The sequence below is a fragment of the Stigmatopora argus genome, unplaced genomic scaffold, assembly GCF_051989625.1.
Source record: "Stigmatopora argus isolate UIUO_Sarg unplaced genomic scaffold, RoL_Sarg_1.0 HiC_scaffold_61, whole genome shotgun sequence".
Classification (NCBI taxonomy): Eukaryota; Metazoa; Chordata; class Actinopteri; order Syngnathiformes; family Syngnathidae; genus Stigmatopora; species Stigmatopora argus.
The window spans coordinates 88,426-109,828 of NW_027520075.1; the positions used below are offsets into that span (position 1 = coordinate 88,426).

A 21,403-nucleotide genomic window follows, 5' to 3' on the forward strand; every position below is an offset into this window, starting at 1 on the left:
GATGCGTGATTCAACTGTCTCATCCTCTTTTGGCTCATGCGGGCGGGGGGGCAACAGCACCTGCATTGGACCACATGTTCATTAACATTGTTCTTTTTGCTTTAAGGATCTCATTGTTAAATTAGACGATGACATGGATCATTCTTTCCGGTTTTCCTGCTGTGTTTGCCAAGAGGACTTCCCGAGGTCTGTCTGGTCTGTCTGACCAGCATTGCATTCCATTCCATTCCATTCAGTGTGTCATTTTAAAACACCTTGATTTGATTTTTGTGTGCAGTTTCAAAGCGAGGTATGGCCTTCAAGCTCAATTCGGCTCATTTCCTGAAGCACTGATGAATGCTTTTGGGAAATGTAGGAGCGAGCAGAGTTCCAGCGAGTCCAGGTACCCTAGCTTCTCCTCCTTTTGTTTCATCTCCTAAGGAATGTGCACCCCAACAAGTCTTTTTCTCTTTCGTTTTGTTCCGCAGGTATGACTTGGTGCTGTCATCGGACTCTCCCTCGCTGGACGGCTCAGCCCAATTGAGCATGGTGGCGACCGACGAGGTTGCCGTCGTCACCATAATGTCCTTGCCGCTCACACGGGCCCCGGTCGAGCAAGTCCACGAAGATTACCTGGGGGACTTTGTGACTTTGCTCCAGGTGATGCGTGATTCAACTGTCTCATCCTCTTTTGGCTCATGCGGGCGGGGGGCAACAGCATCTGCATTGTACCACATGTTTATCAACATTGTTCTTTTTGGTTAAAAGGATCACGTTGTGACATTAGTGGATGTGACGGATCATTCGTTCATGTTTTCCTGCCGTCTTTGCCAAGAGGACTTCCCGAGGTCTGTCTGGGAAGAATTGACCAGCATTGCATTCCATTCCATTCCATTCAGTGTGTCATTTTAAAACACCTTGATTTGATTTTTGTGTGCAGTTTCAAAGCGAGGTATCTCCTTCATGCTCAATTCGGCTCATTTCCTGAAGCACTGATGAATGCTTTTGGGAAATGTAGGAGCGAGCAGAGTTCCAGCGAGTCCAGGTACCCTAGCTTCTCCTCCTTTTGTTTCATCTCCTAAGGAATGTGCACCCCAACAAGTCTTTTTCTCTTTCATTTTGTTCCGCAGGTATGACTTGGTGCTGTCATCCGACTCTCCCTCACTGGACGGCTCAGCCCAATTGAGCCTAATGATGACCAACGAGGTTGCCATCGTCACCATATTGTCATTGCCGCTCACACGGGCCCCGGTCGAGCAAGTCCACGAAGATTACGTGGGGGACTTTGTGACTTTGCTCCAGGTGATGCGTGATTCAACTGTCTCATCCTCTTTTGGCTCATGCGGGCAACAGCACCTGCATTGTACCACATGTTCATTAACATTGTTCTTTTTGGTTAAAGGATCTCATTGTGACATTGGTGGATGTGACGGATCATTCGTTCATGTTTTCCTGCTGTCTTTGCCAAGAGGACTCCCGAGGTCTGTCTGGGAAGAATTGACCAGCATTGCATTCCATTCCATTCCATTCAGTGTGTCATTTTAAAACACCTTGATTTGATTTTTGTGTGCAGTTTCAAAGCGAGGTATGGCCTTCAAGCTCAATTCGAGTCATTTCCTGAAGCCCTGATCAAGTATTTTGAGAAATGTGGGAGCGCGCAGAGTTCCAGCGAGTCCAGGTACCCTAGGTTCTCCTCCTTTTGTTTCATCTCCTAAGGAATGTGCACCCCAACAAGTCTTTTTCTCTTTTGTTTTCTTCCGCAGGTATGACTTGGTGCTCTCGTCCGACTCTCCCTCGCTGGACGGCTCAGCCCAATTGAGCATAGTGGAGACCGACGAGTTGTTCTGCATCACCAAATTATCTTTGACGCTCACACGGGCCACGGTCGAGCAGGTCAATAAATACGTGGGGGACCTCGTGACTTTGCTCCAGGTGATGCGTGATTCAACTGTCTCATCCTCTTTTGGCTCATGCAGGCGGGCGGGCAACAGCACCTGCATTGTACCACATTGTTATGATCGGGGGTCACGTTCCTCCGAAGTCCAAGCATGGCGACCACCTGCGAGTCACCTTGCCGCTGCCCTCGTTGTCTTTCTAGTTGGCTGTCGATCCGGATGGCCAATTCCACGAGCGCGTCGAGGGACCCTGGTTCCTCTCGGATCGCCAGCTCCTTCCGCATCTCCACATTCAGCCGTCGTGGAGGGAGGGCGGAGTCATTAAAGGCACTCTCGGCGGCTAAGATGCGGAATTCGACCCAGTCTTTTGCCACGCTCCGGACGCCTTGTCTGAGAGCTCTTAAGCGCCCACCGGCTGGTCGAAGATCTTTCGCATCTCTGCGGTCAATAAGTCGTAGGAGGTACAAATGCGGGAGCCCCTCTCCCATTCGGCGCTCGCCCAGGCTAGGGCCTCATCACGAAGGCAGCCGATCAGGTAAGCAATCTTGGCTCGGTCCGAGGTGTGGGTGAGGCTCGGTTGTTCAAACACCAACTGCCATTGAACCAGGAAGCGCCGGCATGCGCCGAGATCTCCACCGTAGGGGGGCCTTAGGTCCCTGTTGCGGCGATATCGGTGTTACCAGGGGAGCGGCTGGGGTTAGCTGTGCACTTGGTGAATGAGGCAAAGAATTGAGTAGTGCTCGTATGTCATCCAGGGGTCTCAGCCATGCTCGATACCTTAGAACAGAGGTACGCAATAGCTTGGGTATGCTGTTCCAAAGGGACTGCTCTGAAAGCGGTCACTCCAAACTTCCAAAAACTCCACAACGCCCATTTTGACAAGCTGGAGTCCATCGACGACTACCTGCAGAGGAAGAAGGGCAAGAAGACGGCACCTGCACCCGCCCAAGAGACCAAAGTGGCGAAGACCGCTCGCGTGTCCTTGTTCAGCCCGGCGCCCCACAGGAAGAAGAACGACGCCCAGTCCAAAAACAAGATGGCCGACAAAGGCAAAGATGTTGCCAAATTGGGTCGGAGGGGGCCTGGCCTGCGCCCGCGGGATCGTGCTGTTATGATCGGGGGTGGAAGAGCCCAAAGCAGGCGAGGGTGGGAGTCTGCTTCTCCAATCTTGATTAGAATGATCCAAGTGAAAGGCCAGGCACCATAGGGGATGGCGTCGGGATGGCGTCGGGATGGCGTCGGCGTGTCGTTAGGCGTATCCGTGGTCGTGGAGGCCGAGCGTAGTCGGAATCCTGGGAGCAAAACAAGAGGTCTTAAATCAACGAAGGAAGGCGAGAAAATACAAGCAGGTACGTACCTCACTGTGAGCAGATCAGACGATCCCGCAGTGTGGTCCTGTTCTTGGTGGCCTTAAATACTCCTCACTGGCTAATGACTCACACCTGGCAGCCCTCGAGTCATTAGAGGCAGGGGTGTCAAACATACGGCCCGCGGGCCGGAACCGGCCCCCAAGGAGGTTCGATCAGGCCCGCAGGATCATTTGAAAGTGGAAAAAAATGCATCAAAGACATGGGATTCATATTCTTAATTCCCTGCAATTCACGGATTATCCGCTAAGGGGCGCACTCTTTCCATCAGAGTAGAAGACAAGCTGCATCACTGAGACAGAAACTTTCTTCATTACACATTTCAAATCACTCTCCTTAGTTTGTAAGGTGCACGCAAAGATTACATTTTGATTTTATATGCGTATGTGTAAGTGGTTTAAAAATTCCTTTCATTAAAAGTCTCTTTTAATCTTAAAGTGCATGACTATATTTTTCAGTACCAATTCAAGTTTTGTGCCTTTGTACAATCAGTGGGATCCGTTGCAATGCCTATTTGTGAATGATAAAAGTCAATTGCACATTTATCTAAGGAAATATGAGGTGTTTCATGAAAGGATAGTTCATTCCATTTCAATATTTTCCTAATGTTCTTGTGCTTCTTTACACCAAAACAAAGGAAAGACATGATATTTGGGTTATTTATAGCAGAGCATGGTATCATTTTAATGGTCCGGCCCACTTGACATCTCCCTAGGCCGCCGTATGTGGCCCACCATGCCAAATGACTTTGACAGCCCTGCATTAGAGGCAGGACCTGTGGTTGGGTGGCGGGCGCAACCAGCCACCAATCTCGTCTGGGGCCTGACACACATGTTTATGAACACATTGCTCGGGACATCCAAGCTGGCTTGGAGTGAAACTGCAGCACATTTTCAAAATAAGGGCTGGCGGAAAAGTTAGACACGGAGCAAAAATGTTCCACTGTGAGAGTGAAAGATCCACACCACAACAGACCGACACACACAAAAAACACACAAATAAAACCACATTATTCACCTTGACTACTGTCTATGTACATTGCTTACTGACACTGTCTATATTTCTATAGTGAAAAGGGCAGTAGTGACTGACGCGCGGGTGCATGTCAGGCTCAAAGCCTGACACCATTAGCAATCGACGATCATGTTTTTGTCTGCTACCAGTGACCGACCGAGACTATCCGGATCAGAGCCAAACTTTCTTCAGGTTTAGCGTTATCAAGGTAGTGTTTTAGTCGTGCCTTGTCTTTCTTGTCATTTGGATTCTTATGATTATTATTATCATTAATGTTGTAATAACAATAAAATCGGATTATCATCAATGCTTTTCTCAATTGTTGTCTTTTTTATGGTACAAATAAATACATAGTATTATTGTGTATTACTTTTTCAATGTCATTTGACTAAATTGCAAGATCAATCATCCATTCTGGTTAGTCGTAGTGATACATTGTGAAGTTGTTTGCAAACTCCCAACAAAACCGCTAGGAGGAGACGAAGAAGAGAAACACGAAGAAGAAGAAGAAGAAGAAGAAGAAGAAGAAGAAGAAGAAGAAGAAGAAGAAGAAGAAGAAGAAGAAGAAGAAGAAGAAGAAGAAGAAGAAGTGGAAGCGTATAAATTTCCCCGGCAATCTTCGCGATAAGTCACGCTATCTATCGCCATGGCTTTGAGACTGACTGAAGTTTTTGAAGTCACCGTTAAGTGTGAAGGCTCCAACGACAGGTAATCTGAGAAAAAGCCTACTTTTTGAGGTCCTTATTGTTGTTTTAGCAAAGATAGTCAAGTTTTGACCTGTCAATTTAGTCCCCGGGGCTATTTTAAAGTTAAGAATTCTGTGTCTAAGTAATGGCGGTGACTATTCCCCGCATACCTGTCAACTTATACGTTTTCCCCTTATTTTATACGTTTTTTGATCATTTCAAATTGTGTACGCCGTATAACAACTTTTGTACGGGATTTTTTTTAAGTACGTTTTTTGTAAAACGGATCTCGTTTGACGCATTTCGGCTCTAATCCGGATCGTCTCGGTCACTGGTAGCAGACGAAAACGCCATCGTCAACTGCTAATATTGTCATGCTTTAAGCATGATATGCGCACACGCATTCCCCTTTCACACGAAACAGGAAATGATTAAATCATTTCCTGTTTCGTTATTTAAGCAGCTATGGGTCCGAATACATTCACGGTCGCGTCACGACAACGCGGCGCGACCATAACACTTGCACACGTGCACCCTATGTGAGTAAATATGTGCCGCGTTGCATTTGTACGGTTTTCTATTGCTTAATACGGGGGATTCCAATCATTAATACGGGGAGGAATTGGCCCAGGTTGACAGGTATGTACCCGGTAACCTTTCAATTTCTTGGACTATTTAACCGTTAAGAATTCTGTGTCTAGTTTAATTCTAGTCAAAGGTATTAGTAGACAACAAAATACTGACACATTTAACATTTGTGGCTGGTCAATTCGATGCCAATTTCAAAATACTACATGTCTGCAGAAGTTGCTTGTATCAACCCTGAAAACAGTCCTTTATACTTGCAGAAAAAAAAACCTCCGCATCACCATGGGACTTCAGCCGAGCACAAGTGATCCTCAAAAACACGTGAGTACAGCATTTTTTTTTCAAATCTATCAAAAATCCTGTGCTTTACTGTCTTCATGTTAAATAAAAGTGCCATGAGAAAAGTCTTCATTGTTGAGAATGAGTGACATTGCAACCTCAATTTAAACCATCCATGTCTTGTGGCCAAATTTGTGTTACACATGGAAATAGCATGTACAGACGCTCCCCTACTTACAAACGAAGGAGTTAGGTTCCGAGCGGTTGTTCATAAGTTGAATTAGTTGGTAAGTTGATTCAGTGCTATATTTTGTATTATCATTTATCTTTAAGGCCGATATAAGTATATTGAAGGTAAATATAAGTGCATTTGTATGTTTAAGGCTTGTATAAGTAACACGCATTGGTTTGTACTGAAAAAAAACATTTAATAAAATGGAGAGAATATGTACACTACTGTATAGAGAGAGAGAGAGAGAGAGAGAGAGAGATTTATGTATTAGAAACTGGCCGAAAGAAGCGATCTAACGACAATTGCACCGTTTTCTTCTTTTTTTCATCATAAATGATGCGGTAGCACTGTATGGCATCATTCAATTGATTTGCAAACTTTGTGCAACGTTCCATATTTGGGTCCTGCTGCTCCATCTTTCTGTTTATAAATGGTACCGACGGTCGGTGGAACGATTCAAGTTGTATTCCCGTGCAACGCTCACCACTTTCTCACGCGCATCAAGCTTCGTAATTATTGCCACTGGTTTCAAATGAAATGGCTTGCCTCTTCCTTGCATCTCCTTCACTAGAAGCCTTTCGCTTTTCACCAACCATATTGAATAATGGCTGCACGAGATATTTCATGATAAAAATGAAAAAGGTTCTTTGCGCACTGGAGATACGTCACGCACTTGCGCAACTTGCGCACTGCAACGAACTGGGCAGAGGAAGGTGGATGCTGGGTGAGCCGAGCGCTCTCAGCGCCAGGCGTCGTCGGTATTAGCGGCGGAAAGAAGCACTACTCGGAAAAAGGCGCGCAATACAAAATCGAACTTGCGAACATTTTTCAACATAAACGCAATTTGCAGACATGTTCGTATGTACCGTTGTTCGTAAGTCGAATGTTCGTAAGTAGGGGAGCGTCTGTACTGTATCATTATTATTTATTTTTAATCATTACTCAAACATTTTGCAAATAAAATTAGAATTCTTCTTGGACATAAAATGTGTGTTGGCTTTCTGGGAGTGGTAAGCAATGTGTCTATTGATTGACCTTTTCTTTTTGCTTTAAGGATCTCCTTGTTACATTAGCCGATGACACGGATCTGAAATTTGTTTTTGTTTCTGTCGGCCAGGCCATAGTGGGTGGAGTTTGCGATCTCGGCTGCCTCGGTACTGCTTTGGCCCGCCTACTAGCCAATCATAGTTTGTGAAAGCAATGACATGTCCCAGCCAGCAAAATGCTAATGCCTATGAAAAATCATTGTGGGGTTGCCAACTCGAAATCTGATTGGTTAAAAGCAACAGTCTAGTTGAATGCAGCAGAGCCCGCAAGAACTGATTGTGCAGGCTTTGAGGCAGATCTGATCTGGCAACAAATCATGGCTGAAATGTGATTGGTTAAATGCTTCAATATGAAAAGACACATCTGGAAGCAGTGCAACCAGGGGGAAAAGAAATGAAAGGAAGCTAACAGACCATTTGGAATAATAAGTACGTATTGATGGACAAAATAGAATATGATTCAGATATTTCTTAGGCCAGCAGAGAAGGCCTTGAAGGCCCTGACGGCCCGCCACTGTTTGAACATCAATGCATTGAAATGGATGGGAAGGTGGCCCCTACCAAGATGGCCGCCCTCAGGCGATCTGTACCAAGATGGCCGTCCTCGGGCCATCTTGGGTGGCGGCGAATGAACTGCCGTACCTCCCCTCCAACTTCAAAAGAAGAAGAAGAAGAAGAAGAAGAAGAAGAAGAAGAAGAAGAAGAAGAAGAAGAAGAAGAAGAAGAAGAAGAAGAAAAAATACACGAAGAAGATGTGTTCAAATATCAACCGGCATTCCACCGGCATTCAATGCTGCCGTGGAGATTGAACTACGTACTTAGTTGCTCCCCACAATGTCTTCTAACCAGCAGCCTGTCTTATCCCATGGCCACCATTTTAGTGAACTTCTTGAAGTCATCGTTAGGTGTCAAGACCGCAACGAAAGGTACGTACTATGAAGACCCGAATAATCGTATGCCTACGATTATTTTTTCAACTCAAATTTTCGCATGCCTACGATTCTTATTCGGGTGCCTACGATTCTTAATTTTTGCCTCAATTAAGTCCGTGCAGCAGCAACATTGTTCTATGTCATTAACTTTCTACGTGTCAAGCACACGTGCTGTTTTTACTAACGTACTAGTACTAGTAAGAACGTGCAATTGCCACTGGTAGAGTTGCAATACGTATACATCATTACAATGTATTGGTAGGCCTAATATATACGAGAGTTACGTTATACGCAATTCATTGCAGCAATTATTTGCAACTGTAATACAACTTTGCAACACGATTATCCGTTGTCTTGCTAGCATTAGTATTAGCATGGAGAAAAAATATAAAAAGTACACTTTAGAGGAGAAAGAGAAATTGGCCGATGTGGTAGAAAAAATACAAAGAGCTGCTGTAAGAGGTTGAGGAGAAGGCTAAATTAAAAAAAGAAATGGGATCCAAAGAGGAAAACATTTGTTCAGCCAACTGTACAATGGGGTTACTTGACAGTTGATTATTTCTTTACAGTAGCCTATGTCATCGATCATCATGACTTTAATTTGTAGTTAATTGTGGAATTTAAACATATTACCGGTATTTTGTTTCATGCTACTAGTAAACTGTTGATTAAAATAATAATGATTGTCCTTGTTATGATTTTATAATAAATATTCCATCATAGCTTTAATTCTATGCATCGAATCTGTTTAGACACTAATGATCTCGTGCCTACTAATATTCATTATTTTTGGAATTTTCCACTGCCTACTATTATTCCGGTGCCTACTATTATTACTAATTCATTTGGAATTTTCCACTCCCTACTATTATTCCAGTGCCTACTATTATTCGGGTCTTCATAGTACAGTGGTACCTCGAGATACGAGCTTAATCCGTTCCGGGACTGAGCTCGTATGACAAGTTACTCGTAACTCGAGGTAAAGTTTCCCATTGAAATGAATGGGAAACAATTTAATTCGTTCCAACTCTCTGAAAAAAACACCAGAAACAGGATATTGGATTGAAAAAAAATGTTTTATTTCTTATAATTCGCCATATATTGACAAAGTAATAAATAACGAGTGGTTTAATAGAAATAAAGTGTTTAATCTAACTAAAATTGGCCGGATTTCGCAGAGGGGAGAGGGGCTTCGTTTTTTTTTTTTTCCTCCACACAACGCACTCGTAAACAGAACAAACACTCCACCCTCACGTTCGCTATCGATGGGCTGTTTGCTGTCGTACTATTCCCTTCAAAATATTCCGAAAATGATGCACACAAATGTCCTCACAATCGGAGAACGCACGACCACTTGCCAACGAGCAGCAAGCAGTCTTATCAGCGATCGCCCCGCTGCTCATCTTCTTCTTCTTCTTCTTCTTCTTCTTTTTCACCTCAGGCGCCTGAGGATTACCCTCAGCAGCGCTAGGGCTGCCACTGGAACACGGATAAGTTCATCCAGGGAGTTGCCCAAGCCGCGATGGTAGCGTTCGGTCATTAAGGCCGGACAGCGGAGCCATAAGTGTTCAGACGACTCTGTTTCCTCGTCGCACAGGCGGCAGCGATCCGAGTCGGATTTCTCATGGGAGCTACAGGGGCGCTGGCTAGCGGCTCCTTTTTAGCTTGTAGCATCTGTGTTCGCGTCCCATCGAACGGCGCCTATGATAGAGTTGCTACCGGGGATACTTTTGCGAGCACGAGTATACTTCATTACCCAGAAAGCCCTCTTTTCACCGCGCATGCGCGTTGTGCGTTTCCTGGTCTGAATAGCTCATCCGGTGCTCGTAAATATTGTTATACACGAAAGATATGCCAAAAAAAATGCCATGGCAACCTGGCTTGGTCGCATCACGAAACTTTGACCGCATCACGGGCGAATTATTCGATCGAAATTTCCCCCGTAAGACGAGCATTCCGTATGACGAACGGTCTTATGACGAGGTACCACTGTAATTGGATAAAGCCTACTTGTTGAGCTCCTTATTGTTGTTTTAGCAAAGAAAGTCAAGTTTTGACCTGTCAATTTAGGACAGTCAGCCGTTTGACAAACTCAGTCGTCACTTACGTAAACAAAACAAAACAAAAAGAATTAAAAAGTGATTAATGTCCATCTCTTTTAGATTTTGGATTATTAGTAATGGCGGTGGCTATTAACCGGTAACCGTTCAAATAGTCCCCGGGGCGATTTAGCCGTTAAGAATTCTGTGTCGGGGCTATTTAACCGTTAAGAATTCTGTGTCTAAGTAATGGCGGTGGCTATTAGCCGGCCGGTAACCGTTCAAATAGTCCCTGGGGAAAGTCTTACTTTCATGTGTGTAGAAGCAGTTAGTCTACAAACATGAAACACATGAAAGTAACACTTCGAAGTAAGTACAATCTTATTGAAATTGGATGTGTTATTGCCAATTGATAGATTTGAACATTAGGTGAATAGGGATTTAATCAAACATCAAACAAAACATTTCACACAACAAAGTGAAACGCAGACATGTTTTCCATTCACTTTCCATTCATTTATGGATTCAAATTCAAAACCACTAGTCAAAGAAAGGTATTAGTAGAGTACACAAAATACTGACACATTTAACATTTGTGGCTGGTCAATTCGATGCCAATTTCAAAATACTACATGTATAACTACACTATATGACATCTTGATATCATGTATAATAGGAATAATATTGTAATAGATTCTTTTCTATATCGCAGAGCACTATTGAATTTTTAAGCCAACAATCTATTTAGATAGAGAGTAGAGAGAAGTTATTCCTGTATCCACCCTGAAAACAGTCTTTGATACTTACAGAAAAGGACTTTTCCGCTTCACCATTGCATTTCAGCCGAGCACAAGTACTCCTCTAAAACACGTAAGTACAACATTTTTTTTTAAAAAAAATATATCAAAAATCCTGTGCTTTACTCTCTTCATGTTAAATAAGTGTCATGAGAAAAGTCTTCAAAGTTGAGAATGAATGAGTGACAGACATTACAGATACATGCAACCTCAAACCATCCATGTCTTGTTGCCAAATTTGTGTTACATATGGAAATACCATGTACTGTATCATTATTATTTATTTGTAATCATGACTCAAACATTTTGCAAATAAAAATAGAATTCTTCTTGGACATAAAATGTGTGTTGGCTTTATGGGAGTTGTAAGCAATGTGTCTATTGATTGACCTTTTCTTTTTGCTTTAAGGATCTCGTTGTGAGATTAGCCGATGACACGGATCATTCTTTCCTGTTTTCCCTCATTCTTTGCCAAGAGGACTTCTGTTGGGTTCAAACACCAGACATTTGTTTCACCAACCTGAAAAGAAGGAAATCACAGAGAATTTGAGTTAACTTTATTCAAAAAATGAGAGGTTCAGAGACTGTCACTGTCACAGCCCTCCAAAACACTCTGAAGAAAATCTCCCCTTGCCTATTCTCTTATTGTGTTTTGGGAGTGTCCAAGTTACAGGAAGTTTCAAGCTGATCACAGGAGAGATAGTTCTCTCCCAGTAACAAAAGGTTCTTTGATCATGACCATATGCCCCTTCGAGATAACATCTTTACAGTCTCCTGCAACTCTCACACAATGGCTCGAACAGACAGGCGTCGGCCCCCCTGGGTAGTTCCTCTTTGTTGAATAAGGTGAAACTTTCCAGGGCCCAAGACACTCTCATTCTATTAACTAACATTTCGACAGTCATACCAGAATCAGGATAACTTATATAAAATAATTCCAACATAACCCTCCTGTTTATCCAGATTCTGTTATAAAATATCATCACCCATAACCTCTTCTTTTCAGATTTTCACATTACAGGATCACAAAAATAACAGAAAAACATTACACTCAAAAGTCAACAAGGCATAGTGTTTAGCATCTGGGAACATGTCAGGCAGTCCTATGAACTGCATTTCCTCCTCATCCCCAGATGCGTCGGCGTCGTCGTCATCCCGTGGTTCGCCTCCAGATGTCAATAAGGCATACATTTCTGATTTGACTGGTTGTATAGCATTTGTTATTAACCTTTCACATAACGCACGAATACAGGGAATGCAACAACAGCCACAAGTTGTGAGAATGGCAGCATAAACAGCGATTGACATTAAAACTGATACAACCAACTGTTTGTATCTGCCAAACATGCTACCAAATTCGCCCCACATTGAGGTGTCGACTCCAGAATGTTCTTTCATCTTGCTGTTGAGGGATCGAAGGCCCTCCAGGGCCTTGGTTAAACTCCCGTCAGCTGCTGTGTTGTTAGGGATGAACGTGCAGCATTGGTCGCCAAAGATGGAGCACACGCCACCTTTCTCTGCCAGGAGCATGTCAACAGCAATTCTGTTCTGGAACGCCATCAGGAGGTCACCGACAACTGTTCATGGATGGCTGCAAACCCTTCCTCCGTCCTGTTCTGGAGTCGTGCAATTTGGTCAGCGAGTTTATACTCATCTGGTATGCTGCAGGGAACCCCGATGTTGTTGATGTAGGTTGGGTCCCCGTCTCCCCATCCAGGAGCGGACCGCTTGGCTCTGCCATTCCAGTGGTGAGGCAAGACGTTTCCTGCACTTGTTTTCCAACTCGAGTCTCTGTGGGCGGGGCGTTCAGATACGCCCAGGCTGTCACTGACAGTCCAGTCACTGTGATGTGGATGACAACAGCTTTCACTGTGGCTTCTGTATAGAGGTGCAAAGTCTATGGGAGGTCAGGGTTAAGTGAGGGGTGCTCGTGGCTGGTGAGTAGACGTCAGATGAGTTTCTTCACGGACAAGGGTTTTGACACCGTCCGACTTAGTCCACTCAGAGTCACCTGTCTCGAACTCTTGACCTGAATCGACTTTGACTTTTCAGCGATCTTTGCTGCTGTGGAGGTTGGTGAGTTGGGCCACGAATGGGTCTTCCCATCGTGGAGAGAACCAGGACTTCATTTTTATGACTCGGATCAGGATCCAGTCACCTGGCTACACCACCTCCTGCAAGATAGACAAAAAGATCACGGCACCTTACATGTTCTTTGGATAAGTTTCTCTCCTTCATCTTCCCATAAAGGAAGTTGAAATGGTCTTCCAATAACTATCTCAAAAAGTGTTAATCTCAAGCTAGTTCTACCAGTTGTTTTGCCATGTTTTGCACTATGCTGTTTGAAAAATGAGCTCCATTGTCACTCCAGATGATTCTGGAGATCCCATGTTCTTTACAGATCAATAAAATAACAAATTAAACAGTTCCTACAAAAATTTTAAAATAGGTATTTATACCTCTTCACCATACCTCCCCCCTGTTGAGACATTTATGGCTCAATTATGGAATACATTTTTGGTAGGTACGGTAGGCCTTTAGCTTTGTACAGTTCGTCTGCTGACTGTTCTTGAGATCGGCTCAGTTTTGTTGTTGTGTATGCTGTGCAGTAAGTGTTTGCGCTGCTGCTTTAGCTGCTGTGTTCTGTCGTTGTCTTCAACACGTGCTTAACATCCATCATTATGTTTGTGAAAATTTAAATACCTTATCAATCAAAATTAAACATGCTAGCTGATATTCTATTTTGAACACTGCTTCCTTGTTAAGATCAAAACCCATATTTGTTTTTTCCTCTTTCCTACAATTACACAAATTAACTAATCATACTAAGAATAGGAAAAATACAAAAAGCAAACCAGGCTGCTTTCTCCCCAGGAAAACAGCTTTCCCGTTCTCTGTAACAGTTTAGATTCACATCAATTAATATTCAGAAACAAAATGCACACATTTATAATTCTAAATAGAATTGAACCCAGTAAAATGTAACCACCCCTTGTTTGTCAGGGTCAATATTTTTAACATAATTGTATCTTTTAGAGCAATCAAAGCCCATTACTTTTAAAATGCATACTAATCAAGTCCCAAATTCATCTAACAATGTGTATTGCGTTGCATATTAACCTCAGTGTTTTCTTAATTCAAAATATCCCAAACTAGTAGTCTTATTATCAAATGTAACATTCCATTGTCTTTGGAGTTTGCCAATCATCTCCTATGAAACTTTCTCAATCAATATTTTTCAATAGTCAGGCATAAAATTAAATTCTAGTTACATTTCTATCCATTGTAGTTTCTCTTTTCTCTCTAATTGTTTACTTTAAAAATATGTAAGAAGATCTAGTCACAATTGTTTACTTTAACTATCTGTAAGAAGGTGTAGTCTCAATTGAAACGCTTTTTTTTATATGGAGACAATAAAACCAATATAAAAAGTTCCTCATGGCTTACAGCATTGCTCCCCGAGCAATAATCTTTCCAATCAATATTGGAGTGCTTGCCATTTTGTCTGATTACGTCAAAAATTTATCTTACCTGCCTCCTCATACGTTTCAACTGAGAGAACCTTCTTACAGAGCACAAAATGGATCCGCTATTTTCATGTCTGCTGGATTGGTCAGGAACATTTGCACTCTCATCCCGGGTTGCTCATCATGTTTCCTGTTGAGAAATGCAATCTCCCTCTGCCAACCCAAAATTAATGCGTTTCTTTTAAAGTTTTTTCTTTTATGCAGACATATGATTAGCCTCATCCTCCAATTCCAATCGTGTAGTTAATAATGGCGTTTGGTATATTCCACTAAATTAGATTTCCATTTTTTTTTTTTTTTCTTCGGAACGAAATATGGAAACTTTTGTCAATTCAGTCAATTATTCTGTTAACACAATTTGGATGCCATTATCACAATAAATCAATAGTACTTTGGAATTTGGTATCAAGCACTGTCTTTTCAGTGCTCCTAAATTTTGCATAGCAGATTTGTTTCTCCACTTCAAATTTCACGTTTGGAGTACTGCTGCTTTTACCATTAAAATTTCATTGAACTAAACAATTTTCCATAATTTTCATCAAAATTTGATTTCAAATTTCTAAATCATTTTCCACCTTGATATCTGATTGATTATATCTTGATGGTCGGCCAATTAGAAACACAAAAGACAAACAAACAATCATTCATGTTCACACTAATTTTCAAAAATCAGTGGTCTGCAATTTTTCATCACTGGTTAAGAGCCATCCCCAGTCTGGGGCTTCTTGGCAGCTAACCACCTTTTTGCTGTGCTATCAGCCTAATCATTCTCAAAAGAAATAGGTTAATGTTGTTTGGTTGACATCAACTGTTTGATGCTAATGCAATTAATATTCTAATCGTCATTAATATGAACCACGCTAAAGCATATTCCACCTGTGCCGGGCAAAACAAGGAATGTTTTCCTGTGCACCGAAAAACATTTCATGCCTCTTCCGTCCTAGGGAAATCATGCCTATCCTAAATCAATTATTTTATCTAAATTTACCTAATAATTTGGATAAATGCCATTTCTGCATTGTTTTCATGTTTGATATCATTAATAATTTGGATGATTCTTAATACTTAAGTCTAAATCGCAAATCACTCTCATATTTCTAAAACAAATAGTTAAAGCTCTGGCTGAATTCCTATCCGCTCTAAGAAGGCAGTTTTATTTAAAATAAGAGCCATTTTCTGTGCTCACTATTACCTCAATTACAATTTAGGCAAAATAACCTTTCACTAGGCATTTCCTAATATAAATTTTAGTGTTTAATAAAAGACCCATAATTTTTCACTAATATATCATAACACTATCAACTATCTCTGTCTCTCTTGTGGTAGTCTTTCCTGCCCTTTGTCTTTGGTGTGAAGGGAGCAGTAAACTGGATGGGCTTCTCCCCCCCCCCCCCCCTCTCTCCTTTTGTTTGCAAAGAGTGTGCTTAGCTTAAGGGGGGTCCGCATCTGTGAAGGGGGGGCTTCACCACCTTTTTTATCTATCTATTCCCCTTACTTTTGTTAACCATTTGTTTTGCTACCTCCTGTTTTAGTCGTGCGCTATCATGTCGTCGCTGTGCGCGGGGAGGGTTGCCCCCGCATTCCCTGGCTATGTGGCCCTCTTTGCCGCACGACCAGCAGGCCCCCTTTCCCCCCCCTCGTCGTCGTGCTCCCCGCTTGCGTGTGGAGCCTCGCACGAGGAGAGCTGAAGAGGGACCACTGTTTTTTAACAGGCCTAATATAGTTATCTCTTCTCTTTTTTGTTTAGCTACTTTCTCAACCTCTTCTATTTGCCCTGCTATTCGCAACCACGCTTTGGTTTGATCATAACCTTGTTTTTGCATTTTACTTCGTTTTTTGTTACACGATTTTTCGATTTTTTTGTTGTAGTTCACGGATATCTTTTATTATTAGTCTACCGGTGAACCCATATTTTTTTACCCAATAACGCAAGGATTCCACCGCGTCGGGATCCTCTCTATGAACTATCTTCCAGTCTTTAGACGCAAGTTCCGAGAGGAATTCCTCTTTTTTACTTGTTTTACTTTGTACTTTACCCATTTTTGAATAAAATTTAGTCCCAGTGGGTCTTTGCACCTATAGTGCACTAACACTGGGTTTAGACAACAGGATGTCGATAAATTCCTTTAGTGGTAGACTCACTTCAACCTTTTCAGGCGGAGTTTCATGTCTACATACATCCACTAAAGGTCGACATTTGTCTCCTGTTGTTTGATATGAGATACAAATCACCAAATGGTAAAATGTATTTCCAAACACACTTTTTGCACGTTCACTCCTTTTAATTCGCAACCAAGGCTCCGCAAACCTTTACAGAGTTTAATTAGTCTTTTGCAACTAAGGGTGTCTGTTACGCCACGAATTTCTGGTTATTGTTTGTTCAATACAACTTGGACTCCGATATCCTTTACAGAGTTTAATTAGTCTTTTGCAACTAAGGGTGTCTGTTACGCCTGCGGATTTAATTTTACTTACAGAGTTTAATTAGTCTTTTCCAACTAAAGGGGTCTGTTACGCCTTCATTCATTCCTTTTTTCTCATTCATTCCTTTTTTAAATAAAATTTACTCACGATTCTCTGCGTCCTCGGTATCCCTTCAACCTTTGGACCCCAGCCCGTAAGGAAGAAACAGTCCTGGAAAAGGATCTTTATGCTGTGGCCACAGACTTTTCTGGATCTTGCTCACCCGCTGGGATCGTCCGGTATCTTGGAATCCGGCTCGAAGGACCAATTAAATGTTGGGTTCAAACACCAGACATTTGTTTCACCAACCTGAAAAGAAGGAAATCACAGAGAATTTGAGTTAACTTTATTCAAAAAATGAGAGGTTCAGAGACTGTCACTGTCACAGCCCTCCAAAACACTCTGAAGAAAATCTCCCCTTGCCTATTCTCTTATTGTGTTTTGGGAGTGTCCAAGTTACAGGAAGTTTCAAGCTGATCACAGGAGAGATAGTTCTCTCCCAGTAACAAAAGGTTCTTTGATCATGACCATATGCCCCTTCGAGATAACATCTTTACAGTCTCCTGCAACTCTCACACAATGGCTCGAACAGACAGGCGTCGGCCCCCCTGGGTAGTTCCTCTTTGTTGAATAAGGTGAAACTTTCCAGGGCCCAAGACACTCTCATTCTATTAACTAACATTTCGACAGTCATACCAGAATCAGGATAACTTGTATAAAATAATTCCAACAACTTCCAAAGGTCTGTCTGGGAAGAATTGACCAGCATTGCATTGCATTCCATTCCATTCCATTCCGTGTGTCGTTTTAAAACACATTTATTTGATTTTTGTGTGCAGTTTGAGAGAGAGACATGGCCTTCTTATGGGATTCGGGTCACTTCAAGAATGGCTGATGAAGTGTTTTGGGAAATGTGGGAGCGAGCAGAGTTCCAGCGAGTCCAGGTACCCTAGCTTCTCCTCCTTTTGTGTCATCTCCTCCTAAGGAATGTGCACCCCAACAAGTCTTTTTCTCTTTTGTTTTCTTCCGCAGGCATGACTTGGTGCTGTCGTTGGACCGCTCAGCCGAATTGAGCCTAGTGGAGAGCGACGAGTTGGGCAGCTTCACCAAATTGTCTTTGACGCTCACACGGGCCCCGCCCGGTCGAGCAAGTCAAAGAATACGTGGTGGACCTTGTGACTTTGCTCCAGGTGATGCGTGCAGGCACACAATGATAGCCTGGAGCTGCAATTGGACAAGACAAAAGAGGATTTAGAACAGGTGGGTGTTTATGTCCACTGTCAAGATACCAAATTGGAATGAACCTTTAACATTGCCCAGAGGATGAGGATGAGGATGAGGATGAGATTTTGTTAGGTTCATCCAATTGTACGTTTATCCTTAGGTATTTCCAATTCAGCTTTCAATAAAAAAGGCATCTGTAGTCACATCACCATTTAATTCTTGCAAGAAGAGAATACATCCTCCCGCTCGTCCGGTCAAGATTATTCTGGCGAGCGGCATTATGTCCTGCCCATTTAAGGCCTCAAATCAAAACAATTACAAGGTTGTCGACTCGATCCAATTGCGTAAGCAAGAAACAAAACAATTCCAGAATCAAGCAAACCTAGCGTCAACCTAGCATCACAAATTAAAACAATATGCTTGATAGCCATCCGCTGAACCAACAACAATTAATAATAATAATAATCGGACATAGGCCATGTCGTCATTACCACAACACAAAAAGCCTACTTGTCATCACACGTCCTTCACAGATCTTCATTGCGAACTTGCATGTGGGGAAAGGGTTGAGGCGTAGCTTCCAGTAATCAGTCCTTGGAGCAACGACTCAATGTATTGTTTATGTCCTAGCAAACTTGTATCTCTCGCCTGGAGCCAGCTGTCCTGGAGAGCGACCTTGGAGTAAGCGTTTGTCTTCGTTGAAAGCACATTAATTCTAACTCTAACATAAAAGCGATCAACACATATATATATATATATATTGTTTAATGTAGTTACACATTTAGGATGAGCATTACTACTCCTAATAAGCAAATATATTGATTAATATAGTAAGCATGTATATTATAAGTCTTTATATTCATTGCAAACACATTTATAATAATGATTACTCCAACAGATTTTGTTTCTAGTCCATGTCCTAATGTGCCATTAGAGGCTTTCTGAGAAGACCGAAGAGTTGGCGCGTCTGCGCTGGAAATCGAGAAGTCAAACCAGTTGGCTATCGCTAGTCTTAGACGTGCAGTTTTAGCACCTATCCCTAATTCCTTAACTCCGTCTGGTCCCGTCGAACAAACTCAGACAGTAGACCTTTTGTTCATTGTCATCGAGTTAACAACCATAGTTTTACTCCTACAGTGGTAATACTATATCCAAATGAAACAGCTACAACAAAATGAATGAGTCAAATGTCCTATTGGTCATTAGCGAGCCGTCCGTCATTGCGACGAGCTGCGGACTAAATTTGAGCACTCGGCTGTGGTAAGGCCCTGCTCGATGCCATCTTGTGGATTGCTGACAAACCTTCTGTTGGGACCACGTCATAGGTGCAGACCCGCTTGGAGCAGTGAATTCGGACCAGTCGGTGGTGGAGCGTACGGTCACGCGACATCACCAGCTAACGTCGACCGTGGGCGTCCGCTTAGAGCAGGTGCAGGATTGCCTGCGGTTACCGTCGAACGAAACGTCGAGGGTTAGTAGTGTTTTTAGTTGTCATTTGTCTGAATGTGGGAACCCTGCTTGATGCCATCTTGTGGATTGTTGACAAACCATCTGTTGGGACCACGTCATAGGTGCAGACCCGCTTGAAGGAGCCAATCCGGCACCAGTCGGTGGTGCAGCGTACGGTCATGCAACTACATGACCAGCTAACGTCGACCGTGGGCGTCCGCTTGGAGCTGGTGCAGGATTGCCTGCGGTTACCGTCGAACGAAACGTCGAGGGTTAGTAGTGTTTTTAGTTGTCATTTGTCTGAATGTGGGAACCCTGCTTGATGCCATCTTGTGGATTGTTGACAAACCATCTGTTGGGACCACGTCATAGGTGCAGACCCGCTTGAAGGAGCCAATCCGGCACCAGTCGGTGGTGCAGCGTACGGTCATGCAACTACATGACCAGCTAACGTCGACCGTGGGCGTCCGCTTGGAGCTGGTGCAGGATTGCCTGCGGTTACCGTCGAACGAAACGTCGAGGGTTAGTAGTGTTTTTAGTTGTCATTTGTCTGAATGTGGGAACCCTGCTTGATGCCATCTTGTGGATTGTTGACAAACCATCTGTTGGGACCACGTCATAGGTGCAGACCCGCTTGAAGGAGCCAATCCGGCACCAGTCGGTGGTGCAGCGTACGGTCATGCAACTACATGACCAGCTAACGTCGACCGTGGGCGTCCGCTTGGAGCAGGTGCAGGATTGCCTGCGGTTACCGTCGAACGAAACGTCGAGGGTTAGTAGTGTTTTTAGTTGTCATTTGTCTGAATGTGGGAACCCTGCTTGATGCCATCTTGTGGATTGTTGACAAACCATCTGTTGGGACCACGTCATAGGTGCAGACCCGCTTGGCAAAAAAAAATACAACACCAGTCGGTGCTGGAGCGTACGGTCATGCAACTACATGACCAGCTAACGTCGACCGTGGGCGTCCGCTTGGAGCAGGTCCAGGATTGCCTGCGGTTACCGTCGAACGAAACGTCGAGGGTTAGTAGTGGTTTTAGTTGTCATTTGTCTGAATGTGGGAACCCTGCTTGATTGATGACCTACTATGGACTGGAAAAATGACGCCATCTGACGTTCTCAGGCTCACAAGATGGTGGCGAAGTTGCAGCGCCAGTTTGCTACTCTGAAAAACAGGCAGAAGACGGAACTCCGGTCATTGTTTGAGGAACAATAACCTAAAATCCAAACTGGCGCACACGGGCGGAGGAGGTATGTCGTCGAGCATTAGAATTCGAATCCACTGGCTTAGACCTTCATTTCAAAGTCAAGTTGCGAAACCACTTCCGGATCCAATTCATCAAACATGGCTGAAAGTGCAAGATAGCCAGCCTCTCTGAACACAGCTCTGCATCAAACCAATCGAGCCAGGAGTGGAGTGGAGTGGAGTGTTGTGTTATGTCCGGTTGTTCTGGTGTTGCAATAAACTACACATGTGTGACCTCGGGTCATTTCCTGAAGCGCTGATGAAGTGTTTTGGGAAATGTGGGAGCGAACAGAGTTCCAGCAAGTCCAGGTACCCTAGGTTCTCCTCCTTTTGTTTCATCTCCTAAGGAATGTGCACCCCAACTAGCCTTTTTCTCTTTCGTTTTCTTCCGCAGGTATGACTTGGTGCTGTCATCTGACTCTCCCTCGCTGGACGGCTCAGCCCAATTGAGCATGGTGGCGACCGACGAGGTTGCCATCGTCACCATAATGTCATTGCCGCTCACACGGGCCCCGGTCGAGCAAGTCCACGAAGATTACCTGGGGGACCTTGTGACTTTGCTCCAGGTGATGCGTGATTCAACTGTCTCATCCTCTTTTGGCTCATGCGGGCGGGGGGGCAACAGCACCTGCATTGGACC

At 43.4% G+C, this 21,403-nt stretch overlaps 1 long non-coding RNA gene across 2 annotated transcripts; it reads left to right on the plus strand.

The window, feature by feature from the left end:
* The first annotated feature begins 745 nt into the window (after positions 1-745).
* Positions 746-21,302, plus strand: LOC144070405 (uncharacterized). 2 transcript variants are annotated; one of them, XR_013299273.1, is made up of 3 exons: positions 746-827; positions 920-1,024; positions 21,158-21,302. It is a non-coding gene; the product is annotated as an uncharacterized LOC144070405 (long non-coding RNA). The 2 variants fall into 2 exon arrangements; XR_013299274.1 differs by lacking the exon at positions 21,158-21,302 and adding an exon at positions 1,110-1,275.
* Positions 21,303-21,403: the final 101 nt, after the last annotated feature.